At 36.2% G+C, this 10,147-nt stretch overlaps 1 long non-coding RNA gene across 1 annotated transcript; it reads right to left on the reverse strand.

Moving 5' to 3' along the window:
- Positions 1–9,000: 9,000 nt before the first annotated feature.
- LOC110916210 lies at positions 9,001–9,611 on the reverse strand. The gene is made up of 2 exons (XR_002579566.2): positions 9,424–9,611; positions 9,001–9,278 (listed from the first exon to the last, which is right to left on the reverse strand). It is a non-coding gene; the product is annotated as an uncharacterized LOC110916210 (long non-coding RNA).
- Positions 9,612–10,147: the final 536 nt, after the last annotated feature.

Below are 10,147 nucleotides of genomic sequence, written 5' to 3' on the forward strand. Positions count from 1 at the left end.
AGACCCTTGATAAGTTGTTCCTGTTTCGTCAAAGTCAACAACGAATCAAGTGTGATTCGTCGTCTGTTGGGCTTTGTTTTGGGCTTAATTCTGTTTCGTCGGCCCATCTCCTGATTCGTCGATAACATTAGCCCAGCTGCTATATATAGGCACAGATAGTCACAGTTTAGAGTTAGAGATGAGAGAATACCCTGCAAGTCTGTAAACTGTGTTTATATCAGTTTGTTCTCATCCAGTTAATCAAACGAGTGTGTTTCTTTGGTTAACCATTGTGTGTTACTTTGTTCTATGTTTGATTTGCTTAGTTAAGTGGATTCCGCACACTTAACTTTGTTTGCTATAAACAAGGCTTTGGTAGTGAAAATCGATCCTCCGATTTCGGGACCTACAGCTACTTAGGACTGTATCCCTGCTGACTCAGACTACTTAGCCGAGGGGAACGTCACCTTCAAAAGAGGGGCCTACCACATTATGCATTAATAACTTAATTAATTATCTTTCAATAATCCGACCCTTTAGGATTGTATCCTTGCTGACTCAAACTACTGGGTTGAGGGTAACGTCACCTTCAAACGAGGGGCCTACTACAATAACTAAGATAATCTCTTAAACAAGTGCAAAAGTGCGAAAATAATCAAAGGTTACACTACATACGAGTCGGATCCAAGTGATTCATATTTTCTATCTATTTTTACTTTTATTTTTATTTTCAGCATTTTAGTTAGTTTTATTTTTTTCTAGTTTAAAAACCTTTTTCTAACATTTTGATTTGATTAGATGTTGAGGATAAACCGGTACTAAAAGCTCTTGTGTCCTTGGATGACCTTGGTATCTTACCAACACTATACTACGCTCACGATAGGTGCACTTGCCCATATGTGCGTTTAGTGTTAGTAAATATCGTGTTTTATAAATTTAAAACTTGGCTAAAAAAGTGTAAAAGGGCTTAAAATATATACCTAAATTATATTACACCTAACGCACATCATCCTATTCTTCTAATAATCTCAAAAGGCCAACATACCTGGGGCTTAGCTTTCCCCTTTTAATGAATCTTACCACTCCTTTCCAAGGAGAGACCTTTAATAACACCTTGTCTCCTACCTGAAATTCCAACGGCTTTCTCCTGTTATTAGCGTAACTCTTCTGTCGATCGCGTGCTACTTTCAGTCTTTCCTTGACTTGAATAATCTTGTCCGTTGTTTCTTGTACTATTTCAGGTCTAGATAGTTGTTTTCTCCAATTTCTGCCCAACAGACTAGAGTTCGGCACTTTCGTCCACAAAGTGCTTCGAGTGGTGCAGCGTTAATACTGGTATAATAGCTGTTATTATAGGAAAATTCTATTAATGGTAAATGATCGTCCCAATTTCCTCCGAAATCAATTACACAAGCTCTAAGCATATCTTCCATGGTCTGAATTGTTCTTTCGCTTTGTCCATCCGTTTGAGGATGATATGTTGTGCTTAGATTCAACTTGGTTCCCATTGCTTTTTGGAAACTTGTCCAAAAATGAGAAGTAAAACGACTATCTCTATCGGAAACAATTGATAAAGGAATTCTATGTAATGAAACTATTTCATTTACATACAGCTTAGCTAATTGTTCCATACTGAAAGTTTCCTTCATTGGTAGGAAATGAGCAGACTTAGTTAGCCTGTCTAAAATCACCCAGATTGTATCATTACCTTTTCTTGTTTTGGGTAATTTGGTAACAAAGTCCATTGTTATCAATTCCCATTTCCACACTGGCATTTCTAATTGCTGCAACAAACCTGGGGGTTTCTGATGTTCAGCTTTAACCTGTGAACAGGTTAGACACTTGGCAACATAAGCTGCTATATCCTTTTTCATTCCTATCCACCAAAAGTTCTTTCTTAAATCCTGATACATCTTATCACTTCCAGGATGCATCGTATATTTAGACTTATGGGTTTCCTCTAATATACGGTGGCGTAGGTTTCCTAGTTTGGGTATCCATATTCTTTTCTTATGGAATCTCCAAATTCCATCTGTTCCTTGTTCTACTTCCATAATCATTCTTATGGAATCTATCTGCAGATTTAATTTAAGAGAACGTACTCTTTTTGGCTTTTCGTGATACTTTCGACTTAAAGCATCAGATACTACATTTGCCTTTCCTGTGTGATACTGGATATTACAATCGTAATCACTAAGAATTTCCATCCAGCGTCTTTGTCTCATGTTTAACTCCTTTTGCCCGAAAACATACCTTAAACTCTTATGATCGTTAAAAATGGTAAACTTACTACCGTAAAGGTAATGTCTCCAATTTTTCAGGGTAAAAATTATAGCTCCTAATTCTAAATCATGGGTTGAATAATTATCTTCATGATTCTTAAGTTGTCTAAACGCATAGGCTATAACCTTTTGACGTTGCATCAACACACATCCATAACCTAACTTAGAAGCGACACAATAGACTACAAAGTCTTCAGTTCCTTCTTGTAACTTTAGTATGGGTGCGTTGGTTAATCTTTTCTTACGAATTCTAAAGGCTTCTTCTTATTTTGGTCCCCATTCAAACTTAACAGATTTACAGGTTAATTTGGTTAAAGGGATGGCTATTTTAGAAAAATCTCGGATAAATCTTTTATAATAATCGGCCAATCCTAGGAAACTTCTAACCTCGGTTGGTGATTCAGGGGTTTTCCATTTAGTAATTGCCTCAATCTTTGTGGGATCCACATGAATTCCTTCATGGTCGACTAAATGCCTAAGAAACTGTACTTCTTTTAACCAAAATTCGCATTTTGAAAATTTGGCGTAAAGCTTTTCTTTTCTCAGCAAATTTAGGAGTGCATGCAGATGTGTTGCATGTCCCTCTTTACTCTTAGAGTAAATGAGAATATCATCTATAAAGACAATTATGAATTTATCCAAATATGGCTTACATATTCGGTTCATCATGTCCATAAATGCGGCTGGGGCATTGGTTAGACCAAATGGCATGACAGTAAATTCATAATGGCCATACCTTGTTCTGAAAGCGATCTTAGGAATGTCCTCTTCCTGTACCTTTAATTGATGATATCCTGAGCGTAAATCGATCTTAGAGAAAAATCGAGCTAATTGCAATTGATCAAACAGATCGTCGATTCTCGGTAATGGGTACCGATTTTTAATCGTAACCTTGTTTAATTCACAGTAATCAATGCACATACGCATCGACCCGTCTTTCTTTTTGACAAATAGGATCGGTGCTCCCCATGGTGATGAACTTGGCTGTATGAATCCTTTTTTTTCAAAAGATCGTCCAGTTGTTTCTTTAATTCTTGCATTTCCGCAGGTGCTAAACGGTAAGGTGCTTTGGCAATTGGTGCTGTCCCTGGTAGCAGATGGATTCAGAATTCAACTTCCCTGTCCGGTGGTAATCCTGGCGATTCTTCTGGAAACACATTTGGGAACTGAGATACTACGGGAATATCTATCAGTTCTTTCCCTTTAGTGTTAATGATTATGGAAATCAAATACACTATTGATCACAGAGATGAATTTTGTGGATCTAGATGGCTTATCTCCTTTAATTGTGATCTTTTCACCTTTTGGTGAATTTACTTGGATTAACTTTTGATCACATAGAATACTGGCTTTATTGGCTAGTAACCAATCCATTCCTAATACAATATCAAATCCTACCAGATTCATTGGATAAAGGTTTGCAATAAACTTTTGATTTAAAAATTCTATTCTTGCTCCCTGCAAGATTTCGGTAATCTTAATGGTTTCCCCATTTGTTGTTTCTTCCAGACATTCTTGTTGGAGTTTAGTTAATGGTTGATTGAGAAGTTTGCAAAATGAAGTATTAATAAAACTTTGGTTCGCACCAGAGTCGAATAATACTTTAGCAAAAACATCATTAACTAAAAACGTACCAGCAATCACGTCCGGATCATCTTGGCTTCTTCTACAGTCAGAACAAATGCTCTAGCATTCTTAGTAGTTTTGTTGTTCATGGCTGGAGCTAGTTTCGGACAGTTCGGCTTGATATGCCCTTTTTCTCCACAGTTGAAGCACACTCCATTATTGGGTTTCTTCCTACAATCTTCTTCCTTGTGTCCTGGTATCTTGCAGAAGTTGCAGTAGGTGGAGCATCTCCCTGTATGTTTCTTTTTGCAGGCTTTACAGTAAGGTGCAGAGGAAGAACCTACGTTTTTTCCACGGTTGGAATTTCCATAACGAACTTCTTGGGTAAGTATTTGAGCTAGGTTCCTCCTCTGGTGTTCTTCTTGTGTACGCACTAATTCATCAGTCAAGGTATTTGCTAGTTCTACAGCTTCTTCTATAGTTTGTGGTCTAGCTGCGTTGACTACATGTCTAATCTCACTGATTAATCCCCAGATAGAACGGGAGATTAATACTGGTTCTGGTGAAGCAAGGGTCGGCACTATTCTAGCATATTCGAAGAATGTAGTAGTGTAACCCTTACTATCCACTCCAGTCATTCTAAGGTTTAAGAATTTATTTGCTATTTGTTCCGTTTCATTGGGAGGACAGAATTTCCTTTCCACCATATTTCTTAAACTCATTCCATTCCATATTATAGACTTGGTCACTTCCCCTAGACTGGAGGATAGTGTTCCACCATTCTAAAGCTGAGTTCTTAAATAGATTGGAGGCAAACATTATCTTATCCTCTTCTGCGAACTTACTTATTTTTAAGACTGCCTCAGTCTTTTATATCCAGCGTAGAGCTGCAATGGCTCCTTCATTGCCTGAGAATTCTATTGGTTAACAGGACCAGAATTCTTTATAAGAACAACCATAAGACATGGTTCTTCTTCTTTTTGGAATGGGCACTTGAAGTATTGGTCCATTGTTTACGCTGTGTTCTGATTCAGTAGGTAGTCGTTTACTGCCATTATTACTTTTATTGTTATCTGCTTCCTTAACCGTTTTGATAATATATAGCATCGCGTCTATAATCCCTTGTGCCACTATATGTTGGATGGCACTGTTATCTACTTGGTTTCCATTATTATCGTTATTCTGGTTTTCTTGATTCACTTCGTTGTCCATCTGAATTTTAAACATTTACCACGTATTAATATCACAAGACAATATCCAATACAAACAATCACATCACAAGCATATTGATCCAAAATCGTCGTCATTGCGGCCTTTACTCTATTTTATATTATGCATCTATATCTATTAAAAATACAACTGGAATTGAAATACAATACTAGTATGCATCAATAACTATAGGATTATCTAATTTAGTTGATTATATATATTATAATTATTATTATTATTATTATTTTTCAAACTTACACACACACATACACACACACACACATATATATATATATATTATTACTACTACTGATAGGGGTTCATCCAGTATTGCATATTGCGCTCGTCATATTTCCAGACGAGTCGCTCCCCTATCTGTCTCATCCTCTCACTTTCTTCTAATATCTCCTCACCAAAGGTGCGGAGTTCTTGCATATTCTCAGTGCTCATGGGTGGTGCAGGTACTGGTATTGGGTCTGGGAACTGGGGCATGGGTTCTTCGTAAGGGTACGGGTTCTCTAGGATCTCCCTGATGTATTGGTCGTTATCCCAGTAGGGGTCTGAGGGTCAAGGTCTGGGTAGGCGTGACGAGTTTTGCTGTTTCGATTCGCGTGTTGAGCGTTGCGATGCGATAGAGTTTCCCATTCAAATTACTTTTTATCCCAACTACTATATCTAACATACAATCATCATAATTAACTTGCGTTTTGCGTTTGTGATTCGATTGCGATTGAGTTGCGATTGCGCTTCGATTAATCACCACAACATAAACATAAACATGCACAGGCAACACACAAAAGGCATACACACGTATAAAAATATCCAGAACACGTAATTCGAGTTGCGAATGCGATTGCGATGCGATAAGCGATAAATCATGCGATAAACATCGATTAAACCTCTATTATTAACAAGTGCTCCATATAATACAACTAACGTAACAACGTAAATAGACTATCTACAAGTCAAAGAAGTCAAAACAGCAGTTGAGCAAGGAATGACAGATCGCAATTAGCAATCTTTTCTTCCTTTGACTTCAATGTTGACTTTAACTTTGACTTTCGAAACACGGGGTGTTACAGAACCATCTTCTCTTCTTGGGAGGGAATGGCTCTTTAGATTATTCTTTGAACACGAAAATCCCTTCTTCGGTATCAGCCGAATACCCCGAGGGGGTAGGCTATGAAGAGGTGCCTTCGTCCCTAGGTGAGCTGGACAACTGACGGTAAGCGTTTGAAGGTCCTTGGTCGCTCATACTGTAAACTAACAAATTGTCAAATAACACAAGATAATAATATACGCACATAATTCCGTAGATAATTTCCTAACATAACAAATAAAATTTTGGTGTCAGCAGAACACTTATGTGGCTGAAATCAGTGGTTGTAGCTCTGATACCACCTTCTGTCGCAACCCCAGTCCCCTAATTACCCGGGAACGGGCAGCCGTAGCCAGTATCAGTGGTATTGGTATTTATCAATTTAGCAGCGGAATTTACACCAGGACCGTAGTTAGGAAATATTTTATCAGAGTAAAATACCACGTTTTTATAATATTAAACACATGGGAAATTCCCAAGTTTCTATTACAAACATGTTTATTGAATAAAAACATCTTCTTTATTTAGGTAACTTTTATAGCCACTTTTTTCCAAGCCTTTAGTGCTGTCCAGCTGGCTTCTATTTGACTTTCACATTTTGTTACCTGAAACGCGTTTAAAAACATTTTGTCAGTGGGAAATACTGGTGAGTGAATCCCAATTTAATCAAGACAGGTTTTATCAGTTACAGTTATTGAGGGTGATCTCGCGATTACATTTGTTTATTTTTCTACTTTAATTACCACCCACGGTACTGTCAACCCGACTTGTGGTCATGTTACTACTCACAGTGTAGTAACAAATTTTATATACAAAACCTCAACATACCGATGATAATTTTAGAATACAAATACTCAATCACTGTTTAATATAATGTAAAACATTTGAGGTTTTGTAAAAATAGTTTGTAAAAAGGTTCACAAAAAGGAGATTACTCACATTGCTACTTTAGGTAAATTTATTGTGGATTCCTGGCTATAATCTATAATTTTAAATAATGCACACGTGTTAGTATGATAACCCAATATTTACATTAGTTATACCCTCCCCGAGACAGAACTCCAACGACTACGTCGGGCAGAGCCTCAACAGCCGTTACGGAGCGCTAGAACTTCGTTATTTAGGGGGGGTATAATGTCTACTATTCAGAATTTTAGAGAGAAAAACGAGATGTGAACGATTTGTGAACTGAGGCCGATCAAAACTATTTATAGGGTCTGATCTCGAGTTTGTCGAGCCCCGCATAAGCCGAAGGCAAAGCCTTCGCTGCCCGCGATGTAGGGTGTGTAGGGCCTTGCTTGATCGACTCACAAGTGTAGGTCTGCCACGATCGTGCCACGTGGCGGCTCTGGGGGCGGCCTTGTGGCCTAGCTGTCGCGGCCCGCGACAAAGCTAGCTAAAGGTTTCGCGGCCCGCGAGCGCCTATATTTTCTTGTTTGAGTTAATTACTGTTTTCGTCCCTGTGGTTTGTCAAAAATCACTATTTCAGTCCATTAGTTTAAAAATTGCGATTTCAGTCCCTGTGGTTTCACTTTCGTAACCATTTCAGTCCACCTCGTACCCATTTCAGTCCCTATACTTAACAGAATAATGGATCGAAATGGTTACGAAAGTGAAACCACGGGGACTGAAATGGTTACGATAGTGAAACCACAGGGACTGAAATCACAATTTTTAAACTAATGGACTGAAATAGTGATTTTTGACAAACCACAAGGACGAAAACAGTAATTAACTCTTCTTGTTTTTATTTTATTTTTGCAAAATTAAAGGTATCTAGGGCCATTTCTTGTATACAGGGTGTATTTTAAGACATATAGGGACATTCTAAATATATTAGGAGTGTCGGAAATATTTTAGAAGGGTTGTTATAGTGTTCTCACAAAAGTGCACACTCTTAAAGCTTACTAGTGTTTGAAGCACTTAGTACAAATGCTTTAAGCATGAATTTTTAATTCAAAATTTAAGATTGTTACCTTTTGCATCCTAAACTTTTGGCTTTGTTTCTTTTTCTTTTGAGTAGATTACTTTTCAAATTTATGTGTTTTAGTGGTTTTAATCATTTGAGTGTAAAATTAAAAAGTTTAACACTCTGAGTCTCTAACTGTTCATAAAAAGTTTAACACTCTGAGTCTCTAACTGTTCATTTTATAAAGTTTTGAGTCCAATTTTGTTCATTTTATAATGTTTTGAGTCCAGTTTTATTAAAAAAAAATTGGACTCAAAAGGTTAAAATTTGGACTCAAAATGACTCAAATAGTTATAAAAAAAGCGTCTATGGACTCAGGGCGTTAAACATTTTGATCTTGGACTTAAATTGTTCAACCACTAAAACAAAAGGACTCAACAAGTAATTTACTCTTTTCTTTTTTACCCAACCATATTATGACAGGCGGTCCATTCATACTATTTTTTTTTATTGTTTTTGTTTTTCTATTATAACTTTTAGGGTATGATATTTTATAAAATTCCAAATATATTGTGACAATTTGCTTATTTTTAGCTACGTTTTGATGTAAATTCTGTTCAAAATCGAGTTTTGTGTGATAATATACAAGTCACTGAAACACAATCGTACGATCCGTTAGAATTGCTTCAAGGTTGAGTTTTTTTACTATTTTTTGTTTCATCATGCAACCTTGAAAATTACAATGTTATATAAAATTTAGGGATTATTGTTGTGACATAATTTTTTTTCATGGTTTCGCCTTGAATTTTTTTTCCACATGGTGAATACTAATATATGAATTATTAAACCCTAGCCTTACTAAATAAACAGTAAATTATTTCACTTTTAGTGATACAAAATTTTATCATTAATCATGTAATCATATGCTAAGTAATAAATTGGACAATATTTATAGCTATTTAAATAGTTAATTCTGGGAAAGATTATAACTTGAATTCTGAAAATACATAGCATATTGTGCTGTTTTTATATGTTGACATTTTGGAGTTGAGAAAACAAGACTTGGTTTTCTTGATGAAGAGCAAATGCTTTTCTTCTAAGCTTTTCATTCTCTTCAATAATGCATTGATTTTGCATGTACAACTTCAAGTTCTTCATTGCCATCTTTCTTCTCAACATCACAAACAAGACCCTTGTTTTGTTTCTTGGATTTTTCCTACCAATAACTCTTTTCCTGTTACATTCAACAATATATTAGGTTTTGAACATGGTTTCATAGAGATGAGTATTATGATCGGTATGCATAATTAGTAGTGCATATTGAGCATATTTATGGTTACAATAGCTTTAAAGAACAAGATAAGAGTGAGGTAACTAACCTTTGTAGATAATGAAAGTCAAAGCTTGACCTTTTGATTTCTTGGTGTGGAGTGAGACATGAAGGATAATATAGGCTTTCTTTGGAGGTTTCAAGACACATCTTCTGTTCACCTCTTAAATTCTAATGTATGTGTTAGAAGGGAGTGAAAGATTTTGATGAAATAGAGAAAGTGAGAGAACAAGTAGTTGCATATATATAGGCCAATTGGGCAATGGTCATTACTTATTACATGTGTGTATGAGGGGCAAAATTGGAATTTCTAAACAAAAGTTAATTTCTAAATCTATCACAAATTTACATGTTTGACCACCATTTCTCTTGGGTCAGCCTAAACATAATGATGGAAAAGAGAACTCATAATTACAATGACCAAATGAAAGAGAATCAACCTCTCTCCCATTCCAATCTTCACTAGTAGTAGTAAAAACTAAAAAGTGTTCAAATGCAACACTCAATCACACACACAATGGGGAGTTCTCATTTGTACTTTTAGCCACTTTGATCCAAGTTTTCAATCCAAAGTCTAAGAGAACATGTGGTGGGACCCAAATAAAGATATGCACTTTTCTAGTTGATTTCTGAATCTATAATAACAATGTTGTAGTAACATGTACTTCATGCACTAAAACTTGTAGATTGTTTTGAAATTGTCACTTTTAGCAAAGTAGAAGTAAGACCAGCCCAAAATGACCCAACAATAAACTTTATTTTATATTTAACCT

The sequence above is a fragment of the Helianthus annuus genome, chromosome 16 (assembly GCF_002127325.2).
Source record: "Helianthus annuus cultivar XRQ/B chromosome 16, HanXRQr2.0-SUNRISE, whole genome shotgun sequence".
NCBI classification, from domain to species: domain Eukaryota; kingdom Viridiplantae; phylum Streptophyta; class Magnoliopsida; order Asterales; family Asteraceae; genus Helianthus; species Helianthus annuus.